The sequence below is a fragment of the Chiloscyllium plagiosum genome, chromosome 35 (genome assembly GCF_004010195.1).
Source record: "Chiloscyllium plagiosum isolate BGI_BamShark_2017 chromosome 35, ASM401019v2, whole genome shotgun sequence".
NCBI lineage: Eukaryota > Metazoa > Chordata > Chondrichthyes > Orectolobiformes > Hemiscylliidae > Chiloscyllium > Chiloscyllium plagiosum.
The window spans coordinates 15429045-15455215 of NC_057744.1; positions in this window are offsets into that span (position 1 = coordinate 15429045).

Genomic DNA, 26171 nt, shown 5'->3' on the forward strand with positions numbered 1-26171 from the left:
CAAATTAATCCTGGCTTTCCAATTTATGCTGCGCTCGTTCATTGTGACTTAGTTTTGTCCAGGCTTATTGTCTCTAAAAACTTATCCACCACTAATGTTAAACTGATGACCTGTAGTTGTTGAGTTTAAAAGGCTTGATTATACTTGGCACAAGATAAGCTAGAAAGCATATGTAATATTGACTGTTCAAAATAGATCCTTGAGGCAATAAATACATCACAAATTTTTAAGTTGTTTGCTCAAAGGCCCTAATTCTAATTCTAAGCAAATTTCCCTTTGTAATGTCTTTTCCTGAAACATATCAAAACTGTATCTCTGCCTATCAACATTATACATTCCTAAGTAAACTTTTTAAGTTGTAACTATAAAGCCTTTCAACAAAGGCACAAGTCGAATTAAAACTCATCTTCTCCCATGGACACTTCTCTCACATTTTTGTGCTACTAACACTGTTTCACTTGCAAAACTACACTCGGTGTGACAACCTGTTGCAATGTGACAGGAGATTTGTTAATTTGTTTTATTTCTGCACTACACCACAACTGGTTACATGAAGCTGGAAACTCTGTGATTTTAAAACAGTGATTTTAAACCTTGCTGCACTAACCATTCATCTGCAAGATTTTTTGAACTTTGCTTCAATTATGAGCCTGTTTGAATAAACAAAATCATCATGAAACCATTTCAAAAATGTAACTTAGAATGCATTCTGGCATTAAGCAGACAGCTAGAATACAATGGACAGAAAAAAATAAATTGTTGCCTCCAGGCAGAATGATTCCTGCACACACACTCACGCTCTAGTTGTTTTCAAAGGGAGAATGAAGTTCAGAAGTGAACCTTCTTCTCAAACACTTTGCCAAACACACAAGAAAGTTTTGCTTGCTTTTGTACTTGGAGCATGTTCATCTTTCACTGAAGTTTATCATCTCCCACATAAAACAGGATGTACAATTGCTGCTCTGTTCGTCACTTCAAGGGTAATGCTGAGATCATGGAACCTTCAATCTGTCCTAGTTTCCAAACCGTCTTACCTGTTTAGGCTCATGACCCAGAATCATTATTCCACATAATCAGTGCAAATGCTCTATTAAGGTTACTAATCCTGATTTTCTAAAATTCTATGGTTTTAAGACTGGGATCCAAGGATGTTTTATTCTTACCATGCATGAAATACGAGCATTGCTGGCAATGCTGGAATTTAATGCTCATCCCTAAGAGTACTTCTGAAGATTGTAGTAAGAAGTATTTTAGCCAGTTTAATTAGGGATTACAGGTTTTCTTCCATGAAGGACATTAGTGAATATGTTGGGTAGAAACTAGAAAAAATGATAGTAAATATTTTTCAATGTTCTGTCATCACTGAGTTTATTTATTTTAATCATCTCCTCTTTCTTGTTTCCATGGATTGGAAAAGAAATCTGAATTTGCCTTTTTAAATGTTCATGGTGAAGATCTGATTGCACATACACGCATATACATCTGCCTCAGTGTGAAGAGAATCACATAGCAATTGCATGAGCAAACCCACTTTAGGTCATAAACCAATCTATTCTTCCAGACAGGATAGATAACAAAATTACACGGAATTCAATTTTAGTTGTTACTCTATTATACCTGCCTCATCCGAGTTGCTAACAATTCTGAGCAACTCCTGAGGAATGTTTCGTATTGATTTGTATCTGGCAATGTTTTTACGGAGGATCCAAGTAGTTCAAAATGGGTTATATCATGAGGTGATCAAAATACACAATGAAAAATCGCTATCACGTTATGGGAATAAAAAGCATTTGCATTTCTTTAAAGCTAAATAATGAATTTTCTTATGCCCTATTCTGCATGATGCTAATCACTGAACACGGAGCATTACTAAAACACAGAGGATAATCAAAGTAGACTAAAGTCAGTTGCTTTCAGAAAATTCGAGTTCACATTGCATTTTTCTTGGATAATTTATCATTGGTCACTCCCAGAATCAGACCTCACAGGAGAATATTTTTGTTTCCAATATGTATTTATTATAGTGTGGCCCGGGCTATAGTAATAGGATTAGTTGCATTTATATTGAATCATGCATATGGACTGGTGAGCTCAGTTGGTTTGATAGTGTTTGGTTCAGTTTACCATTAACAATGTGGACTTCATCCCTGTTTCAGTTGGGGGATTTGACACTTGCTCCTCCCCCTATTCCTGAGAATGGAAGACAATGGCAAAGCACCACTAACAAAAACTGCTAAGCTGAAAGAATTCAGGATGAAACGTCAGCAAGCAATCAGCCAAGCATCTGCCATTGCGCTGAGTACATGTGGAATAGAATGGAACATCCTTGCATTTCCCAAGAATGTCTAGAATCCATTACAGTCAACAAAGTACTTCTTTAATGAAATCACTGTCATGATTTAGGAGAATGTGCCAGCAAACTTGCAAATGGCTTTGAGATTAAAGACTAGATTTTTTTTTGTATAGTGTTTGAAGCCAAAATCCTTCATTGTATGTTGAAAAGTAAGTAGAAAACACTCAGATTCAATGAAGTATAAACCAATGATACATAAATGAACAGTAATATTTATCAATCTCCTATCACATTTCATCCCATTACAAATAAAGAAGTCTTTACTCTTTGTTATGTGCCCAACAGATTTTCCAAATCTGCACTCCTTGAACTGACTAGCACAAATTTTAGACAGTGAGATTTGCCTGTCTCATTCACTGACCGGAATCTTCCAAACCTATAAAATTCACAGGCAAAGGGACCATTTCAGGATCCTCGTTGTGCCAAATAAGTGCCGTCTAGTGTAACTCCTGGGAAGCAGCCTCTCACCATCTAAGTAAGAACAGCAAGAAGGAGATGGACTGGCAGTGTAGCTGAGAACATGACACTTAATGAGACATTAGCAGTCTGTACATTGTATAGTCCATCCCAGTCATTATTGACTCCTTTAAAAATAACTATTAATTCTTTATACCTTCTGCACTCTCGGCTCTCTGACTACTCTCAGAGAAATGAACTATTCATGGAGAAATATTTGTTTTGAACCCTTTAAGTTAGTTTCAACCTTTCAATTGATTTATGCTGACATTAATTCTACTTGGATTATTGCTACTAAGGAAGAGTACTCCTTATTTTCTCTTTTATCCACTAGGAGATGAATAATTTATTATAGTAATTATCTCAAGCTCATCCATAGATTCTACTTTATTTCAATTTCTTTAATGAACTTCTTGTAGTTCCACTGCTAAAATATTAACTTATTGTTAGGTCTTATATACCTAGTCATTGTTTTTACAGGTCCTTCTTTGATCTTCATCTTTTTATGTTTCATTATGTTCTGAATTCACTCCAGTGAGCTCCTTCATCTATCTGTATTGAGGATTTATATTTTATTAGGGTGTCATTAATTTATTAATGAATTAAGACAAACACAGACCCTTGTCATGATTTCCTTTGTTGAAACGAGTGCTTGCCAGTTGTAGCTAGCAATGAACTCCCACCATGACTTCACCTTTGCTGAGTTAACAAACCCCTGATTCTCAGTGGAATCTATGTGACTTGCAAAATAATCCATTATACTAGTTAGCTTGGAGTTATGTTTAATTAATTACTGGATGAATTTCATGCCTGAAGGCAAGTAATCATTGTTGCTAGAAACCTGATCCTGAAGGAAGCACACTGAGACAGGAATACACAGACTAGCTGGTTCAATGCTTCAGCAAGCCTTCTGCCAGCGCTACTCTCAGAGCTGCAGATTTGGGAAAGAGTGGAGAGCAAATCTGCTTGGAAAACCCCCAGTTTAATGCCGATTTTGGCCCCAAGCCATATGGGAGAGATGGACTTGTGAAAGGTGATCAATGGGCAGACAGTAATTGAAGCAACAGACAGTACAACATCAGCCAGCACTTCCCCAAAGCGCTGATGTCATCATGGAGCACTTCAAGAACTTCAAGGAATTTTGGGCTGGACCTGCCAATATGTCACCTTCATTGGTTTTTTTTGGAAGGTTTCTCTTTGCAATGCCAAGTGAGCTTTCTCATACCATCTTCCTAAACTCACCTCATGAACTAGGTACCATGCCCTTGTGGCAGACCATCTCCTAATACTAACCCGATTCTCACACTCATCGGAGGAGCACAGATAGCATGGCTGACGATTCCTTGCACGTACAATTGTACAATTCTGCACCGATTAATGTTTAATCATCAAAACCCACAGGCAACTGACTGTGTGGAATTTGCACATTCTCCCCATGTCTGCGTGGGTTTCCTCCGGGTGCTCTGGTTTCCTCCCACAGTCCAAAAATGTGCTGTTAGGTGAATTGGCCATACTAAATTGCCCGTAGTGTTAGGTGAAGGGGTAAATGTAGGGGAATGGGTCTGGGTGGGTTGCGCTTCAGCAGGTCAGTGTGGACTTGTTGGGCCGAAGAGCCTGTTTCCACACTAAGTAATCTAATCTAATCTAATCTAATCTAATCTCATTTTACCAGTTCTTAGCTACACACAGTTTACACACAGGTTCTTCAGCATAGCGCATCATACATCTCTGCCTAAATCACTGACACTCTTTCCTGAACACCTACTGTCACCCAGCATCTTATCAATGTTCAATGTGGGACCATCACATACAAAGAAGCCTTTTAATGCTTCAAACCAGACACTTTTATTCAAGAGCAGTAAAACTTAATGAAAACCAAACAAACAGAAGTTGCATTGGTCATAAACAGATGGCTTTCCTTTCAAGCAAAAGCAATTTTACTCTTAAAGGTTTCCTGTGGATATAATATGCCTGGAATACTCCTCTAAGACCCACAAAGAATTGATGAGCCTACCACACTCCAGGCTTTGTTCAATCACCTTAACTTACCTTGCTGGAGACTACTGCTGTACATCACCAATGGGAGTCTTCCTGCTCACTTGCCCACCACCACTACCAGTGGCTTTGGGCAGGGTGTTGGACATGGTCTACTTAAATGAGGCTAGGAAGCTCATTGGCATGGATGAGCCAGAATGAGTCTGCTGCTTGGCCTATGTTCACCACTTGCTCCAACTTAAAGCTGGAGCCCTCTAAATTATCAAACCTCTGTTAAAGAATTGGAAACAGCATCATGGCACACTTCAACTACTTCAAGGAATTCTGGGCTGGATCTACTAATATGTTACCTTCGTTGTTACCAACAATGATATTTCTCATCCTGACTGATACAAGCCTTATACCCTTCCATCTTTTTACTCCAATGAAAATCATTACCAAAATATTTTATGAAGTGTATCAGAAAGCTGATTCCTCTTCCAAATAAAGGCAATGTTGTCACAGTTTTTTTCTTCTTCTTTAGAAGTAAAAAGCTGAGCCAGCATAATCCTTCACTGAATCCTTTGGACTACATGAACATAGACGCAGTGGAACACAGCTGACTTTGGTGCCGTGTCTGGGGAGACTGTCCTCTGAAACTCAAATGCATTAGTAATAGAAACACTTAGAAGTGGTTTTCCAAAAGGTTCTGTACTGATGATGTAACAACAATTGAAGGGAAGTGGAAAAAGAAAAGCACTATATGGATTTTTAGACATAATTTAAAACATGCATTTAAAACATGACATTCAGTCAAAGCCTTAAAGGCCTCCTGCAAGCTGTTTGGTGCTGATCTTCTTGGCAACTAGCCTGCAAGTCTGTATAAAATCATAACATTAAACTGTGTTGTCCAATTCCCTGACAAGGAAACCAAAAGCTTTGTTGTAGAAAATATCACTTAGATGAGGCTGTCTGATTGAAGATGACAAAATCTTCATGGTTTGTGGCCTGGCTCTTTTCCTACAGTTTAGTTAAAGCAATTGATTCTGGAACGAATGCTCACTTTCCTGAATTTGCTTATCCAGCCATGCGATGACAGTGTGAATCTATTATATATTTTCAGGTTACGTAACAGGAACCCTTAGTAATAACATGGAATTATTCAGGCCAACCTGGATTATTTGGAGAGAAACTCAGTACTTAACAATTTTTCAATATTTTGTAAAATAATATCAAAGTAGCTGGATTGAATAAATCAGCTGCTAAATAGTTCCATGTATAGGTGAGATAAAGTTCAAGAAAGTGACTCAACCACCACCTTCTCTAGAGCAATTAGGGAAAACACCCATATCCTCTGAATGAATAATAATGTTCTCAAAAGTCCAATGATTATTAAAACCTGACAACTTGTGCTTGATCAACTTTTAGATTGAATCCACAGTGTAGTTGACCTTCTACGTATTGATAGACCTGTACTTTGCAATATTGTAATTATTTGTACATTGTAATGTTAATAATTGTGTAATCCTGTTACATTCTATATTTTATTTGAATGACTATCTATAACTATTCTCTAAATTGAGATTACATATTTTCTTGATGTCCCTTGCTCACATTTCCGTATGTGGGACCAGGAGGATTTTTCAATAAGGCAATTATCTATCTTTCTGTTCAATTATCTAAATGTATGAATAGTATAAACTTTTTTTGAAAACAGTATCCTGATTTGTGTTTGACATGGACCCTTTTGGAGCTGTAATGTGCACAGGAAATATTCAGTATTGATACATCTACAGTTGTGGTACTCCACCAAAAGATAAAGCTGCTTTGTTGTATCTGTTCTTTTGGTATACTCATGTCCAGTAGATTTCTTGGGTAATGGTCAAGACATTCTGGATATTGTAGAAAAATACAGCAAAGAAGGAAAATAATCACCTCATCATTCTTGTAGAGTTTCTTTGAAAATAATATCCAACTCCCCTGCTCTTTGCATATATCTCTGCACAATTTTCCAAACAATCTCTTCCTTTGCTGTAACAACTCTTACTCTAGATTACATCCAACTTTCTGTTCATATCAGGTTGTGATTCTGTTGCGTACTGCAACCTTTGTAGATGATATTGTAACATCACTAGAAATCTGCTTGAGTGGCTCGGTGTCAAATGTTATTTGGTAAAGCTCCTGTAAAAGGTATTTTTTTTTAGCATAGATTAGTGTTGTTCCTGAAAGCTGTCACTGAATGTTTTAGGTGATTCTATTCTGTGACCATTTTGGTTTGAATCCAGGGCTCCCTGTGAATGTTCACAGCCATGATTCCTGGTTTTACTACTGGGTAATAATTTTCCTCTCAAGGTGATGCTGTGCAGATTCCCAGCTCCTTCCTGTACAATCCCAGATCAAGCTGCATGGAGATGTTGACATATTGATAAAAGATCAGATGATGTAAAAGAAAATTACCAAGTGAGTTAATAAACATTTCAAAGAAGTCTTTTTGTGAGGAAAGCAAGGATCCCATTTTGCATAATCTTTTCAATTTGCATTCACTGCATTCTTAAATCAAAATTAATAGAACACAATGCAAACTGCTCAAAGTTAGAATGCATTGAAGTTCAATCTTCCTTAGGGATAAATGTTTATTGAATCTATTTGCATTTCTTTTTTTTTTGGTTTTGGTCTGTCGCTGCAAGAAATAATTCCAACAGAGCAATTTTGTTAAATTCTAAACAATGAAGTAATCTGCCATGGGGTACATCATTAAATGAACAAAAAATGACCCACATTATTCTCTTCGCATTATGATATACTGGACCATGGGCTAGTAAAGAGTTTGAGATCTTAATCCTCACATAAAAGATTTTTCATCAATGGATGAAGATTCAAAAGTTGTAGGAAAACAATTAAGATCTCTGCAAATAGATTAATGTGGTTCTGTATTACAATCTTTATTAGCAACTTAACTTGCATTTTGGATATTACAGTCTTATTTTTGTAATATACAATTTGTAAACTTCACCTAAAATATGCTTTCTTCAACATACACTCAGGAATTGGTAATAGTCACCTTTCAATCCATCTTGTGTGACAAAGCACTAAACTAATTGATTGCTAATTTCAAAGCATTTTACATCCCATTCATACAACCTATAAAGTAATATTTTGCCTTGAAAGAGCCTTAAACATGCTTATCACTGCTTTAGCTACACTTTGTATATACGTACATCAGATGGATTGTAGATGTTCAAGGAGGTAGCTTACCATCACGTAGTCAAGGGCAGTTAGGAAAGGGTGACAAATGCTCACCTTGTCACTTCTCATGGATGAATAGAAAAATGATACCTTTTAACTTCAATGGAAATTAACATCAGGAGAAATCTATGATAAGAGCTTGTGTTTTATACTAAGTTTATAAAGTCTGTATCTCTTTTCATTTTTGTTGTATTTTTGATTGTGGACTGAAATGGGAAAATGGACCATTTTAAAAACCAGGGATAGCTGCACTTTTTTAAAAGCGACCTGCCAGCACTTATTGTAGGTGCTATTTCCACTTGTTTGTTCAATGAATGGGGAGCGTTAGTTGCAGATGAACTGGCAGCAAGTAATGCTTACAAAATGAGATTCGGCCAGCAACAAGTAGCTGATTGTTCTGGAGAATAGTGATTAGTTGCCCAGGTCTTCTGGCTCTCAATAAACTATGTGATTTGCTCCCAAGTCACAGAACACCTTATAGATTTGAATGAAATATTAGTCATCTTTAGACCTCCAGAAAAGGAAAGTCTGTCTTCGTCACTGTAATAAAGCAGACCCAAAGCCTGAAGAAAGCCACTTTATTTTCCCTTAATTGATGCAGGCTATTGTTTTTAATCAATAATTCAGATACATTTATAAGTTGAAGATCAGTCACTCTGTACCCCCTGCAAACATTTTTAAAATTAAAATAAATGAACTAAAATTACATCTATTGGGAGCTGCAAGATTATGAAAATTCCTATTTCTAAACTAAATCTTCAAATGGTTCTGGTAGACTATATAATTTGGACATACAGTTATCAAAAGACAGGCCTTCAATTTATGTATCATTGGAAAGATATTGAAATTAAAATAGATCTAAATCTGAGTTACTGCATTACTTAACTTACTTTTATTGTTATTTTGGTAGTTAACTCATCTTTATAGTGAACGTTCATTTTTTTTGCTATTGATTCTTATGGTAAACAAAAACATTTACTAGAATATACAGAATAAATTATCATCTCAGCTATGTTAGGCATATTAATTAAGGACAACAGATACTTGTGAACATTATCACCTGTAAATTTTCCTTCAAGTCACACACCATCCTGACTTGGAGCTTTATCTCCCCATTCCTTCTGAACCAAATGGAGGAACTCCCTTCCAAAATGTATTGTAGGTGCTCCTACACCTCAAGGTCTGCAGCAGTTCAAGAAGCAGCTCATCACCAACTTCTCCTGGGCAATTAAGGATGGTCCAATAATGATGGCCCAGTCTGTAACATCCACATCTGGTGAGTAAATAACAAAATTGTGAATGATCACAACCATCAAACCTGCCCCTCCAATCAAAGGTGTTCTCTATAACCATTGTGTATCGACAATAACTAAGCAGCTTTATTTCGAACACAAAGATGTATTTTGTTAAAATAATCATTTAAATCTGTAAAGTTCAAAATTATGATTAGCTTTTTATCCACGCAATAAAAAAAGGCTCATACTTTTCTTAGTTTAAATTCTTTCTCATGTTAACACATGTGGCCTCAGAGCCCCTAACGCATGCCTTTGGAAACCAACTTGAACCCAAAGCCTTTTGATTGCGGGACATTAGCAACTAAGCCATGGCTGATACCCAAACTGTAATTAAGTTGTAAATTTAAGCTTATGTACTAAACTATGTTAAAACACAAAGTACCATGAATGTTAGGCAACAGCTCCTGATAATGCACCTGCACTAAAATGCCAAGGTCTTGTTGTCAAAAGTGCTTGATTTGAACAGCCTGTAGCAAATTAAAAAAGGGAAGTACCACTGAAATAACTACTAGACAATTTTTTACACCTTGACAAAACCCTGTGTTTAATCATAGAAAACTTACAGTTTGGAACCAGGCCATTCGACCTTTTGAGTCCACACCGAACCGCCAAAGAACATTTAACCCAGACCCATATCCTATGAGCACTTTAGCATGGCCAATCCACTTACCCTGCACATCTTTGAACTGTCAGAGGAAACCTGAGCACCCAGAAGAAACCAACGCAGACACAGGGGAGAATGTGCAAACTCTACACAGACAGTCACCCAGGGTGAAATCAAACTCAGATCCTTGGTGCTGTATGACAGCAGTGTTAAACCACTGAGCCATTGCCAATGTTGCTGAATGTAACATGCCATTTCCTAAAAAATAAATTAATAGCTTCACATGATACTTCATTTACTACCCCTCCTTCAAACACCTAATAACAGTCTTTTCTAACCATGATTTTTTACCACACATTGATAACTTCATCTCACCCTTACACGGTTAGCACAACTGCAAAATGTACACCCAAATTTCATAGTTTGTACACACCACTACCCATTCAATTGCAATAGTCACTCCACCCAAATACTCCGCACCACATACACTGATACATGTGCCTTTCTCTTGGCACAATACGGTAATTTTCAATCTTGTAAGCTGTATTTCAGGAGCTTTCCATTTCAACTTGTCATTGGGGCAATATATAGGAGATCTAGACCAGGCAAGACCACACACAAGACAAGCAATAAGGATCGGTATTCGTAGCATCATAGAGTCATACAGCATAGAAACAAACATTTCGGTCCAACTCATTCATGCCAACTTAAACTGAACTAGTCCCATTGCCTGCAATTGGCCCATATCCCTCTAAACCTTTCCTACTCATGTACCTGTCCAAATGTCTTTTAAATACTGTAATTGTACTCACCTCTAATGCTTCCTCTGGCAGCTCATTCCATACCCACACTACCCTCTGCATGAAAAAGTTGACCCTCAGGTCCCTTTTAAATCTTTCCTCTCTCACTTTAAAGCTATGCCTTTTAGATTTGGACTCCCCCACCCATAGCCATTCACCTGATCTATGCTGCCCCATGATTTTATAAACATCTATAAGGTCACCACTCAACCTTTCATCATTGCTGTGATCTGTAACATCAGGGTGGCAGAGGTGTGACCTTGAACAATGGGCTTATAGGGTGTGTTCAGTGGAACTGGATTTGAACAAGGTAATCACTGGCAGCCTGATTGGAATGGGAATGTGCTAATACTGAAGCAAAATATAGTGGATATTAAACATATGAAATAAAAACAGAAAATAAATGAAATATCTAGCATCTGCATAGTAAAGGAATACTTCTAAAACGCTGGATTTAATCAGTCCAATGGGGGTCTCACCCTTTGGTCTTTGAACCAGTGGGGACCTCCGTTAGTTAAATAGGGCTGGTGGCACGACAGTATTAAGTGGTCCTCAGGTGGTGGAAGTATCATCCACTGAGATCAGCTTGCCATTTAGAGGCTGGCATCTCTCTGTTGCTCACCAGCATCACCAGTAGCCAGGGGCTAGTAATGCACCACCAGAGACCTAGAAGACCAAGAAATGGCACAGGAGCCAGAGAAGAGATTACTGAGGGCAGGATAAGGATCAAAGAGCAGGCGTCATGGGTAGAGGTTTGCACAGAGTGTTGGAGGCAAGGATGGGGTGAGTGTGGCTTTTAATGCCTGATGGTGGTGGACTCTCACCAGTATCCCTCAGACAGGCTTGCTCGTCAGCTTTTAGGGGATCGGAAATCCACACACAGCTCTAAATTAATCTTGATATGGAAGTGCCAGTGCTGGACTGGAGTGGGCAAAGTTAAAAATCACACAACACCAGGTTATAGTCCAACAGGCTTATTTGGAAGTATTAGAAGCAGCAGCGATCTGATAACTAGGATTAGATTAGATTAGATTACTTAGATTAGATTAGATTACTTACAGTGTGGAAACAGGCCCTTCGGCCCAACAAGTCCACACCGACCCGCCGAAGCGCAACCCACCCATACCCCTACCTTTACCCCTTTAACCTAACACTACGGGCAATTTAGCATGGCCAATTCACCTGACCCGCACATCTTTGGACTGTGGGAGGAAACCGGAGCACCCGGAGGAAACCCACGCAGACACGGGGAGAATGTGCAAACTCCACACAGTCAGTCGCCTGAGTCGGGAATTGAACCCGGGTCTACAGGCGCTGTGAGGCAGCAGTGCTAACCACTGGGCCACCGTGCCGCCCACTTCCAAATAAACCTGTTGGACTATAAGCTGGTGATGTGTGATTTTCAACATTTAATCTCTCAGCTCCACCAGAATGCAATGGGCTCAGGGATAATGGATACCAATTCATGAGCTTTATTCAAGAGGCTGCTGGGGGCAAGGAATCTCACTTCAGTCCCCTCCACCCTCCAATAATTGAGGGAGGCTTGCCCATGGCAAAAGACAGACACAAAATCCAACAATCCAAAATCCAAATCTCCAACAATTAAGTAGCTCCAACCCCTACAGTGATGAACTGCATGACATCCATCTCAATATTTCAGGTTTGTGACACTTCTTCAGAACTGAGAAATTGAGAGATAGCAAAAGTGGGTGGAAAGGTAGGGTTCAGCTAGACATTCAGCTATTATTTTTGTTGAATAGCAGACCAGGCTTAAGGGCCATTTGATCTATCCCTGCCCATTTTTTTTATTGTGATGTAAATATTATTCAAAATGTTTGGAAAATAAATTCTGGAGAGACTCAAGTTTAAGGTTAGCAACAAAATGTAATTAAATTTTAGAAGGCTTTTTAATCTTTATGATTATGCTATCATTGATTTTAAATAGTTTGCCTGAATTTACAGTGAATCCAGATGGCTGGAAGGATGGAGTGAAGTGTTTTACTTTGCAATAAGAATATAATGGGAAACAAATGGCAAACATGACAGAAATTCACTGACGTATAAAATAATTTGCTGGTGATGGAATAGTTAGTTGCAGATGCTCTGTGCCTGTTGCAACCCAAGTACAACTTGTAACTCCTGACTGAACAAAAATGAAGAAGATTTAGGAATGAGAAAATGACAACAGCAAATGTTTACATTTTCAAAATCTTTGAAATGCAAATACAGTAAGTTGAAGCATAGCAGTAAACCCATGTATCTGCCAATGGATTCCTGTTGGGGCACAAATGACCGCCTTGCAATCTGCTACAGTTCCCAGCCTCATTATCTTCTGTAAACTGTGAAATAACTCCGCAAAGGTCAGTATCTCATCACAAATCACCCTTCACTTACACATGCAAAGCACATGACACAGGTCAAGCTAACACAGGGCTGACTCCTAGAGTGAGCAGAAAGCAGATGCTCCAGTTAGTATCTGCCAGCCAGGACTCCCTGATTGGAGCAGGTTAACAGCCTCAATTTGGGAATTCATATTGTATGAGATCCACCTGGCTGACATCATTCCAGTGACTACACCCCTCCCTCTCTGAATCCTGGGCTGTCGGCCCGTACTTTTCCCTGTAGCTTCTCCTGGGGCATTTTCACACCAGGTCCAGTTTCTCAGACTCTGCCTCAGACACTGGCAGTATCTATCAGAATGTAGCCCACCTATTGCATCTGGAGCGTCTTGGCTGAAATTCATCTATTTCAGGCGGTAACGGCATTGAGGCGGCGATGTCTGCCATGTCCATCTCGTCCTCAGAGGTATCTTCGATGCTAGGTGGACGGGGAGAACCCATGGCATCTGACAGCCTAGCCAGATGTTCTGAGGGGTTGAGTATATTTTGCTCCTGCCCCATTTGCGAGATTGCAGCTTTCATGTGGTAGATGTGCTTGTTGAGGACTGCCTATCCTACCCAAACGTTTTACATCATGGAACCTGACCTCACGTCGGCCATGCCTTTCACCCATGCAGGGCCATTCCCGTGATTTCAAAACCAAACTCGGTACCCGAAAGTAAACTAGCTTTCTTGCTTAGGGAGTCTTGTGTCCAACATTAGTGCTCCTGATGCCTTTTCAATATGCTCTCTCCCCAGGTCCAGAAAGATCATATTTAACCTGGTATGGAGGCTTCTCCCCAACAACTCTGCTGGAGCTATCCCTGTTGTCGCATGAGGGACGGCCCTATAGTCAGACAGGAACGAGGACAGTTTGGTATCTAGTGGAGATGCAGGCTGTTTCTTTAAGCCTACTGCCAAAGTTTGGACTACTCATTCCGTTAGACCATTGGACCATGGATGGCACTGAACTGACCTTACATGCCAAATGTCATTTGACTTTAGGAAATGCTCAAATTCCCTGCTGGTAAGTTACAGCCTGTTGTCTGTGACCAATACCTCCAGAAGCCCATGCATTGCTAAAGATGCTTGCAACTTTTCAATAATCCCCGAATTTGACGAATGAAATCAATGCATGTCCAACCACATTGAATAGGTGTTCACAATAACTAAAAATATAAAGCTCAAGAAAAGACTGGCACAGTCACCGTGTAACTGAGTCCAGGGTTTATCCAGCCATTCCCATGAATGTGGGGGAGCCTCTGGCAGTAAGTTTTGTCCTTGTTGGCATTCTGTGCAATGCCCCACAAATGCAGCTATGTCTGCATCCAATTCTGGCCACCATACATTATTTCATTTTGGAAACTCCTGGATGACCCTGGTGGAGTTCAACCAGGAACTGGCGGTGACCTTTACTCGGGAAAATCACTCTTGCTCTCCATAATAATGTGGTGAGCTAGTCTTGCCTGGTCCAGAAAGGTTTCAATTCTGGTTGTGATGGCCATTTTGCTTCCTGCATCACCACCAGCTGTTTTAGTTTTGCCAAGACAGGATCTTTTTGCGTCCACAGTCTAACATTGTCAACGGTGGCTGGAAGAGTGTTCAGAAAATTTAAAACCAAAATGGACTCTTCGAATAGTGGCCCCATTAGTGGTGTACCTACCAGTGGGAGGTAGCTCAATGCATCTGCATTTGCCACTTGGCCTCCTGGATGGTGTTCCAACTTGTAATTGTATGGTCTCAGTAAAACAGCCCAATGCTGAATTCGGCCTAAAGCTATGGGCTGCACGGTCCTGCCCTCTTTAAGTATGCCTCACATGGGTTTATGGTGCATTACTATTACAAATTTATGTCCATCAACATAATTGTGGTTGTTTTCACATCAAATATGACTGCCAAAGCGTTCTTTTCTACATAGGTGTCCCTTCGTTCATCATGTGACAAAGTCTGGAAATCATATGCTATTGGCGTTCCTCTCCAATTGACTGCCAGTGAGCCAACATCACACCAATAATGTGTGGGGAAGCTTTGCATGTCGGCACCACATCTCGCTTGGGATCATAGTGGGCCAATCCATTGGATGGCGATAGCTGTCTCTTCACTTCCCTAAAGGCTACATCTTGGCTATGTCACTATTTCCCATGCTGACTCTTTTTCATTAGCAAAGATAAGGGTGCCAGGATGGAGGCCAGGTTAGAAATGCACTTTCTGTAATAATTCACTAGTCCAAGGAAAGACCTAAGCTCTGGTAGAGATGTGGTAGCTGGGACATCTTTGATTGCCATCACTTTATCTGGGTGTAACCCAGTTTTGTTGACTCCCTAGACGAGGTAGGCCATTTGAGGTGCCTGGAACACATTTTTTCCCCATAGGGTGTACCCCCACCTTGGAGAAATATTTAAGCACTATGCCCAAGTTCTCTAAATGCTCTTTATTGGTATTCCCAGTTATCAGAGAGGAGAAAAGTGAGGACTGCAGATGCTAGACACCAGAGTTGAAAAATGTGGTGCTGGAAAAACACAGCAGGCCAGGCAGCATCTGAGGAGCAGGAGAATCGACGTTTCGTGCATAAGCCCTTCTTCAGGAATGATTCCTGAAGAAGGGCTTATGCCCGAAACGTTGATTCTCCTGCTCCTCGGATGCTGCCTGGCCTGCTGTGTTTTTCCAGCACCACATTTCTCATTCCCAGTTATCAGCAAGTCATTCAGATTAATGATGACCTGGACTAAGCCTTGTAAAATGTTCTCAATCATCTGCTGGAAAATGGCATAGGCTGATGATACCTCAGAAGGGAGTGTCGTTTATTGGTACAAACCCATTTTGATATGAATTGTAGCATAACTCTGGGAATCCTCATCTCATCACAATTGCAGGAGTACATGGCTCATGTTCAGTTTCATGAAAGACAGCGCCCCCCCTGCCAGCTTTGTATATAAGTCCTCTATGTGAGGGATTGGGTATTTATCCAGCTGGGAAAAGCCATTCACCATTTGTTTGAAATCTCCACTAAGGCGAACCAACCCTTTGGGCTTCACAATCAGTGTGACTGGTGCTGCCCATTCTACAAACTGGACTGGGTTAATGATTCCTTTGCTTTCCAGCCTCCAGATCTCTGCCTGTAGTTTTGCAAATGGCACCAGACTAGCCTTGCAGAATCATGCAATTGCTTCCTGGTCAACATGGAAGGTGGCCTTGGCCCACTTAATAGTCCCTTGACCTCCCTGAAAACCTCGGGGCATTCAATTTGTATTTCATTTAGGCATTTCTTTTTCTCATTTATCTCTCCACTCTGCAGGCACCCTCCTTCTATTCCTGATGAAGGGCTTTTGCCCGAAACATCGATTTTCCTGCTCCTCGGATGCTGCCTGACCTGCTGTGCTTTTCCAGCACCACTCTAATCTAGACTCTGGTTTCCAGCATCTGCAGCCCTCATTTTTACCTATTTCACTTAGGCAGCCATTTTATAACTGAAAAATGTTGAGCTAATCGAGTTGAATCTTTCTCAACCCATCAGGTTTGGGCCCGAGCCTTTTATGAAAATCAGTGGTAACTGCACCAGTTGCTTCTCATAACAGACTGGAACTGAAGTTAAACCCTCAATCTATAAGGGTGCCCCAGTGTAAGTTCTCAGCCTGGCTGCAGTCTTACGCAAAATTAGGAGCTGGAGTCCAGAATGACTTTGGTTAAAGACTGGTCCCTCAATCAGTGAGACAACTGCACCAATATCTATGTCAGTTAGGACTGGGTGACCATTTAACCAGACATTTATTTTGACGAAGGGTCACTGGACCCTAAACATTAACTTTGATTTCTCTTTACAGATGTTGCCAGACCTGCTGAGCTTTTCCATCAACTTCTGTTTTTTTGTTTCTAATTTTCAGCATCTGCAGTTCTTTTGGTTTTTGTTTATTTTGATTGATTCTGATTTGGATGTTGCTAAATAGTTTAATTGTTCCAAATTAGATATCGGTGGACTTCCCAGGGTGTGCACTCTCCTGGATACTGGCCTATGTGTTCTCTTACTCAATTCAGGAACACTTTTGTTGTCTCAGGTCTGCGTACCAGCAGCAACTACAATGGCCATGCTGGCTCTGATCCTTGAGAAAATTTTAACTGTTTGGCCAAGACTTGGTCTTCTTTTGGAGTTTTGCTGTGGGCTGACCTCAAGTCCCTCTGTTCAGGATATGTCGTGCATGAGGCCATGCAATTGCCTTCAGTCAAGTGGTGTTCTCCAAGCTCAGCCAGCCTGGGGAGAGTGTCTACTTCCATCAGTATACCCTGTAATTTATAAGCTCCATTTGTCGCCCTTTTGAATGTTAAAGCCAGTTGTAGTGCCTGTTGAACTCCGGTTGGGCTTCAGTTAGTGGATGGTTTTACGTGGTCGCATCATCAATCCCACCTACCAAACAGTATCTCAGCATCTCATGTACGGTTAAATCCCGATACAGATTCCCCTGGTTCTCAAATGGTTGGGTAAAACAGACAGTGTCTCAGAATTAGAGAATTGGGTATCATAATATTCCTTAGCTAAATTTGTCAACTCTTGAAAGATTTTAGTAGCTGATGCCTCTGAGAAAGTTAGGCCCTTAATAATCAAAAGAAGCTGGGGGTCCTCACACTGTTAGGAGAGCTACTCGTTACTTCTCATCTGCTCCAAAGTCATTTGCCTCATAAAATAAAACATCCTTTCCACATACTGGGTCCATTCTTTGATGGCAGGATTGAACAAGTCAAGCTTCCCAAATAGTGGCCTGATGCCAGAAATGCTAACCCCAACTCAAAGACAACTACTTCGAGCAAATCTCTTCATGTGTGATTGTCTCTCACCACCACTGAAGTAACTCCACCAAGGTCAGTATCCCATCACCAAGTTATGGGCTCAGTCTCATCACCTTTATTTCCACATGCATAGTACATGATACTGATCCAGCTTGCACAGAGCCAGCTCCTAGAGTGAGCAGAATCACTGACACTTCTGTCTATATCCAATGTTTCAAAATTCATCCAAGTACTGAGAAAATTAACCAAACAGAGCCTTGGTAATAGCCCTTGCTGCAAACACAATAAACTTCCTTTGATAAGGTAAATCTGTGGGAGGGAATAAAGTAATTACTCTAATCATCACAACTTTCAGATATAACTCACACTGCTTATGATCTCCTAGCATTTCTCACTGCACCCAACTCTCTCATGATGCTCAAAAAGACAACATTTTGTTGGAACTGTGAGTAATGCTTTGTCAAACAATAAACTTAAAATGTGGACTAAATTGCCAGATAGTGTAATGAAAGCTAAAAGGATGGAATCATTTGGGGAAAAAAATGTTCAAATATTTTTCACTCATGAAGGAATAGACATAAAGTCTGAGGGTAAAGTAAGGACAGCCAGATGTGCATTTGAGTTGGAAAGAAAGCGTGCTCTGCAGCTAGAGGGATGGCTTGGCTGAGAATGGAAAGAAAGTAAAACAGCTATTCTCCACATCATTACTGCAGATCTTTTGATTTAATGCATAAGTATCTTCCTTCCATTTTATCTTGATTTTCTTCTTCCTATTGATGGAGAATGCTGTTTATTTTAGAATTAGTGCCATATCTGAACAGATCTGAATTATATGTATATACTAACTTGATTTTCAGGAGTTTTATAAATTATATTAAAATAGCTACTGCATGGCTTTCTTACAGTTTGTTTACTGTTGTCTGGGTCCACACCCAGAGTTAGGTTATCAAGTGCAATGAGCATCAATAGTCGATAGATTAATGTAATTAAACACCAAAGAATTCAATCCTACTGTGAAAACTTATGAGGTTAAAGAAGAGGCAATCTGATGGCATGCTTTGTTATTGTACTTATTGTGCTTTTACCTTCTGATAGGATTTTTCAGCCTATGGGGTTGGGAAATCTTAGGTAACAGAAAAGTTATAAGATTGTTCCAACTTTCCTTTGGAAGTGGAATTTTCTGATGTCAAGAGGTATGTTGCCAATGTTAAAATCCAGAACGTTTTGAAAATAGGACAAAATAATTAAATTCCTAGAAATCACATCCACCACTGACCTATTTTAAAACTCTGTAAGATAAGGAAAGAAATCTATTATTCTAATAGTTATTAATTGGATCAATATTTGGAAGACTTGGGTTTAACTTAGCTGTGATGGTGAGATCCTCATTATGCTGCCAAGTAAAAGCTCCATGCAGGATACAATATCAACCTATGTGTTTATGTGATAGCTCTCTGTCTACTATTTTAATTCAATACCAACAGAGGGATTTCCTTTTTTTTAACCATTATTGCACAGACACTACAAGATATATTAATCTTGACAATGTAAGAGGACAATTGTTAATGGCAGTGTCAATTGTATTGCAAGCAAAAGAAACATATTTTATTTGATTTACCATTGAGCAAAAGGACATAAAACTGCAAAGATATCGGGACATACAGCACTCCGATATGTAAGCACAAAACCAACTCCACACTGACTCGCCAGTGCTGAAACCAAGTGGTCTTTCAGATGGGATGTATAACTGAGACTCTGCCTAACTTCTCAAATGAATATAAAAAATCTTATGGCTCTCTTTTGACGAATAGCAGAGGAGATATTTTCCAGTCGCCAATATCAATCCCTTAATCAACATCACAAAAACAAATTATCTGGTTGTTATTACATTGCTGTGAGCAATTTGGATGCTGTGTTTGCTATTGTGTTATACAGCACAAAAAAGTTCCTCTGGCCATCAAGTCTGTGCCAAGCTATCTACACTACCTTACAACATATGTTGAAAGTTCCTCATTAGAAATAAAGCACTTTGAAGCATACTAGAGACATTAAAGTATGCAAATTCTTTATCTTTCCAAACATGTCACAATTGTAGCCATTTAGTAAACTATCATGTTATTAATGATTCTTTAAAAAACATAATAGACTGCAAATTCATTTATACTGTACTCATTCTGCAGATATTAAAGAGGTGTCAATGTAAGGGCAGCTGTGCATGCGATCATTATGCATTACCTGCAATATTGGTAAAGGGATTCAAAGACGATACTAAAACTCTTACCTCAAATAGGAATTATGTCTCCACTTGTGTAAGAGAAAGATCAAATGTCTGCTTGCTCTCTGCCACCCTTTGCAAAATTTGTGGCTGGCTAACTTCACAAAAGAAAACACGACGTGGATGTGAATCCGGCAGTGCCTAAAGGGCATCCACCAAAAAAGAATTACCTGTGCAGCATGGGTCAATCTCCAATTTGGCAGGTATTGCTGAAGACTGTTTTAAGTTCCTGCATCTCTTCCTTCCAATTCCCCTATCTCCCTTTCTCCCAATGGCTCCATGCCTGCTTTACCTCAATTGCCACCTTCTTTTCTCTCAATGTCCTGAAATCAACATCGCACTTGCCAGAGAGCTGCCCGGGCAGATGAATCACTATCTAGGCCAACATTTAGTTGATCTTAGCACTCAGTCCAGTTTAACTGCTGTCATATGCAGATTTTTAGGAGGAGTTTCAAGCATTTCAAATTTGAAACAAATGCTGCTTGATCCATTCAGCACATGGCCTTCCAATTGCATTAGATGATTTCTTGTGTGTGTGTGTGTAGTGATCACACTGCAGCTGGTTGAATAAACAGCTGCTGGCAGAGCAGACATTAGGATAACTTAGTTTCTTTCTGGTCCAAGATTCATTTTTGATTGGAGGATATGCTTGAGTTCAAAACAAGGTGATGAATGAAGTTACCTTGCTAATTGTGTGTACTTTGCACAAAGTCATTACATTTTCTTCCCATGTCTTTTTAAAAATCACATTTTTTGTAAGCACAGAAAATGTAAATGATTTGTTCTTTATCTTCTAAGCAACAGTAAGGTTCTTTTTGTAATAATTTTTGTTCAGCTCAATTTGTCAATAGTTATTAACCAATAGTTAATCTCCTTTTGAGAGGCTTGGTGATTAAATAGTTGCTGCAAGAAGCAGAAAGTGGTGACCTCAGTGTGGGTTTATAATATGTCAAGGATCAAGCTTCTTGCTATGTGCATCTGTGTTGTGGTAAAATGACACAGACCTCAATGCATTTCTTCATAGATGGCTGTACACTGGATTGCACAAGCTGATAAATACGTCCAATTGAGGTGAAATACAATAAGTAGCTAATGTGGATACCATGGTGACATTGACCTAACAAGCTTGTTTTGTGGCATAGCAATGAATGAAGTGACTTTACATATCTATAAATTAAGCTTTCAAAACATTTATTCACTTGCTTGGATAATACATATATCAAAAAAGTTCAGATGTCATTTTACAAATCAAATTGAAGTTGAGAATGAAAATTCCAGTATCATAGCTTCTTTAATTACTTTTATAAGATTTTGTTTGAAAAGCAAATACCGAAGATGGCCCAAAGGGGAAACAACTTGGACGAGTTCCTAAGCCTGACAGTAAGAAGATTCTGATTTATTAATAATAGTTATTGTTCTGTACTCTGTGTACATCAGTAAATCTTGTGAATTACTCCTTTATGTTATTAGCCAGCTGTTTCTCCCAATTACATATGCAACACTTGGATTATCATTTACAACTTGCAGTTAAAATAGTCACTGTTTTACCAAGGATTCCTAACTGCAATATCCATTAAAGATAGTTTGTGAACTCATTCTTAAGTAACATAGTACTTTAGAAAAGCACTTTACAATGCAAATTGTATTCCTAATCCCTTGTATGACATAAAGAAAGCTATGATTACGTTGCATTTATAAAATTAATAATTAAGAATGAATAAAATTAATTATACTTCTTCTGAACAATCCTGATTTCTAAAGGCTAAAACTCATAATGTAAGAACACATGTCAAGGTTTCTGTGATGTAAGTAATAAATTTACTTAAATGCTGATTTCTACTTATAGAAAGTAGGCTGTTCTCAAAGAATGACACTTGCTTTGGTTCCATTATGATAGAAATGACATAACAAGAATCATCTTCTCTTTGAAGGTAGCCCATTGTTTAGCAACAGATTCTTACTCTAAATTGACAATTATATTCTCTATCATCATTGTAAACCTTATGCTGCACTGTCCATTAAATGTTCCCCACTCACATTTGATCTACTTGGCCCTCTTCATTCCCAAGAATCAGGAAGAACAGTACCTCCTTTCTTACTGTTGTAAGAAATTCTCTTGAACACATTCAAAGAATACTTGCCCCTCTTAAAACTACTATTTCCCCAGTCCCAATTATGTACAGATAATTACAGTGCCCCATTATAAGTGCTCTATGATATTTGTACCTCACTATAATTTCCTTGGAGATTTATTCCTCCACATCCTTCCTACTAGTTGGTGTCCCACCAAACAATGTAATTGCACCTTTTTTGTTCCTTAGTTCTAGCCAAATTGCTTCTGACCTTGAACCCTCAGGGTGAATTTATTTCTCCACTTAACTGCTAAATTCTACACTTTATCCGTCCCTGTCTTTTCTAAACCTCCTGTAATCAAAAGCATTTAATATCTGGTTCTGCCCTGCATTGAGCAGATTTCCATTTCTGTGGCAACATCACAATCCCAATTTTACAAACTAAGCCCTGTGTATCCGCGTACATGAAAAATAACCCTGACTTAGACTTCATTACTTTCTCCACTTCTCTGACTCCAACTATTAACATACTATTTCTGATTCTAGTGATAGCTGTCTCTCTCCGCTTGTTGTACACTGTCATTACTCCCTGATATTCTCTCCTGGTTCCTGCACACCTGCCAAGTTAGTTTAACCCACACCTTCACACCACCCATCTTTAAAATACCCGGCAAATAATTCAGTCCCAACTCCCTTCCAATGCAGTTTATACAGATGCTATCTACAAGTCCAGATGTATCAGGAACCTAAAACTCTCCCTCTTGCACCATCTTTATAGACATGTGTTCACTTGCCTTACCTTCCTACTCCTGTACACACAACATGAGCCACTTGATTATTCCAGAAAAAAACACTGCTGTCTTCCTAACTATGTTGCTAATACCAATGTGGACCACAGCCTCTGACTGTTCATTCTCTCTCAGAGAAGTATCCTACTGTCACTCTGTGACAACCTTTTCACCAGGGAAGTAACGTATCATTCTGGAGTCACATTGACAGCCAAAGAAAGCCTTGTCTGTTCCACAAAATGATAATTCCATATCTACTCTTCTATTCTCCTTCCTTCCTCAGCCACCATGGTGTCATTAAAGGCTTGTTACATTGCTCCAGTGCACCATTACACTTTCCGTACCAAGACAGGAAAGCCCTGGGAAGTCCTGCACCACCTGTTTCCCTTAGACTGCCTGATAGTCACCCATTTCCCAACTGCCTGCTTGACCCGAGCTTGAGACCATCTCTCTGGACATGCTTTCCACGTAGTTCTCTGCCTCATGAATATACCACAGTAAAATTTTGAACTCAATTCTGAGATTGGAAAGCTGAAATGTGTCGAAATGAAAGTTAATGTTCCTTAAGCCTACTTTGAGCATCACTGAAACAATTGCAGGAAGTTAATGACAGACAGGTCAACCTGACTGCAAAGTGAAGACAGGTGACTGGTCACTTTGCTATGTTTGCAGACTGAAGAAAGCTGAGAAATTGAAGCCCATTAATCAGCTAACATCTCAGAAGCACCAGCAACAAAAGAGATCAGAATATATTATAAAACCCCAATTCTTTCATTAATGTGCCTCCTGAGCTCAGGAATTCATGTTACTAGACTAAAGACAAAAATAGTTTGAATTGAAGCATCCTATATTTTTGGAGAAGGCTATACTGTTTGCAAATTTGCCATTTTCGATCTCCCCCATTATTCCAAACAGTAGGAAATTGCAATCGTATGTTTTTCATAACTCTCTTTAGAAACCCCAAAATGATGAAACTTCACCTTGAATTAAACTGAAGTGGTTTCTGTATTCTGCACCTACAGCAAACGTTTAGGTCAGGAACTGTGTCATGACTGAAACTGTCCCACAGCCAGCAAAGTGAAACTGGGATTTCAAAAAAAAAGAATTGGGTACAAAATTAAAGCAGCAGAACTTCAGACTAGTTTTGACCAGTAAACATTCGGATATATTAGGGCTCAAGTCAACCTTTAACTGGTTCTGCAGGTCGTAAATCTTCAAATGCATTTGATCTCAGTATACACCCTAATGTTTTAGCCCATCAAGGAGTCAGTTAAGTGAGCCATCTTGCCCAAGAACCTATGTTTCTTTGCTGATGATGCTGGTGGCAGGGATTATACATCAGTGGCATTGAAGGAGGAAGAGAAACAGTCAGGCATTCCAACCCTGGAAGTGCATGCATGTAAAAATCAACTGAAGATAGGATTAGGGCTGGATGCGATACATTCACAATCAAATAATCTGTCAATACTGATTGTCATAGGCTGTGTTTCTTCTTAGCCAAAGAGGAGTCATAGAAGAGTCAGTGCATGCCAATTGGTGAACAGGCTGATTGTCTTCTGGTCTGGAAGCCATTGCAATGCACAGACCTTGGAGATCCACATAGCAGCAGGGAAGTTTACAGGTAACGTAAGTGACAAGCCCATTCATAAACAATCACCGTTTATGCAAGTTAGGCACAGGAGGATTCTAAATAGTGGGACTCTAATAGATTCTAAATATTTCAGGCAAAAAAGGTTGACAAAGAATTGATGAGAAAATAATAAAGGGACATAAGTTAAGATCTGGATTGTTTGCATTGGAGTTAATGTAGAAACTAATATCCTGATATGTGTCATTAGAAAAGTACTATGAAGGTGATTAGATCTTTCTAGTATTTTCCCATTTTATCTATAGTTTATTTTAATGTATATAGCAAGCACAGACAATTCAGTTTGTGTTCTCAAAATGTCTTAGATTGGACTGCAAGGATAGTGCTCTATGTTTAGCCAATGCATACAGCTCTCTGGTGGTTAGAACAATTGACACCAATCAGTGTCAGTGTAGTACTACTGCTACAATCACCCATCTCATTGTAGAAAAACTTCATTGTTGTACAGAACAAACGTGGACTTTAATGGAACAGTAAGAGCTATAAAAGATGTTCCAATTCCTACTGACTTTAGGATGATACTGACCTAATTATTGTTACCACCACACACCAGGAGTGTTCAAGTAATTGGTGAAGTATGAATTTGTATACAGTTCCATGTACCTCTTCTAATTTGCAAAGTTTTCAATTTAACAAGTAATTAGCTGCACGGCTTTATGTTTTAGGCAAGATAAAAGGTTATTGTTTTACACAACATTGCTAAAATGGTATTTTCCCAGGTACCATTTTTCATCTTTAAGTACATGAAGTTTAAGGTGGTTTGCTGGCACCAATCCTCTTTTGTCTTTACTTTTTTTGGGCCCATCTTGTGATAAGTGGGACAGAATACACCACTATGGAGTATCTACAGAAGAGGAGCTGTTCTTAGCTAATAAAAAGGCATTTTGCATGATTGGTGTAGCTACCAGAACTTTAGGGAACTAGTACTGACATATTTTCTCCCTTTGAAAGTGAGAATAGAACTCCTTGCCTCTGACCACAGGCTACAACATTAGTAGAATGGATAGTGACAATCTAAAATGAATTCTAACCTCTTTGGAACCATTAGAATTCACATCAAAAATGTTTTAATTAAAGAGCAGTTACATTTTTTAGCTGACATACTGATGCAAAGATTCAACCTAAGTTATGTATGACGATGAAAATGAGGTCAGTCTCTACTATTATTGCAGGCCTAGTATGTTTAAAGACTCTATCTAATCAAAGTGGTGGACAACTTGAAGTCAGATTCAGTAGCAGTGAAAGCTTCTATAGTCAAATAGTTACAGTTTTCTTCCATGATCAACTGGACAGAATAGTTTTGATTGGACGTGCCTGCTCACTATAAAGTATAAACTGCTGCTCATCCTGAAGGTCACTGCGGCTATCTTGTTTATGCATATAAAACTACAGTGTCTGCTTGGTCTACACTCATAGAGGAAACACACTTCCTGGTCTATTTTGTAGCTAGCAAAGTAAAGTTTATTGTATCTTAATAACTAGTTATAGGTTGCATTGCAACAA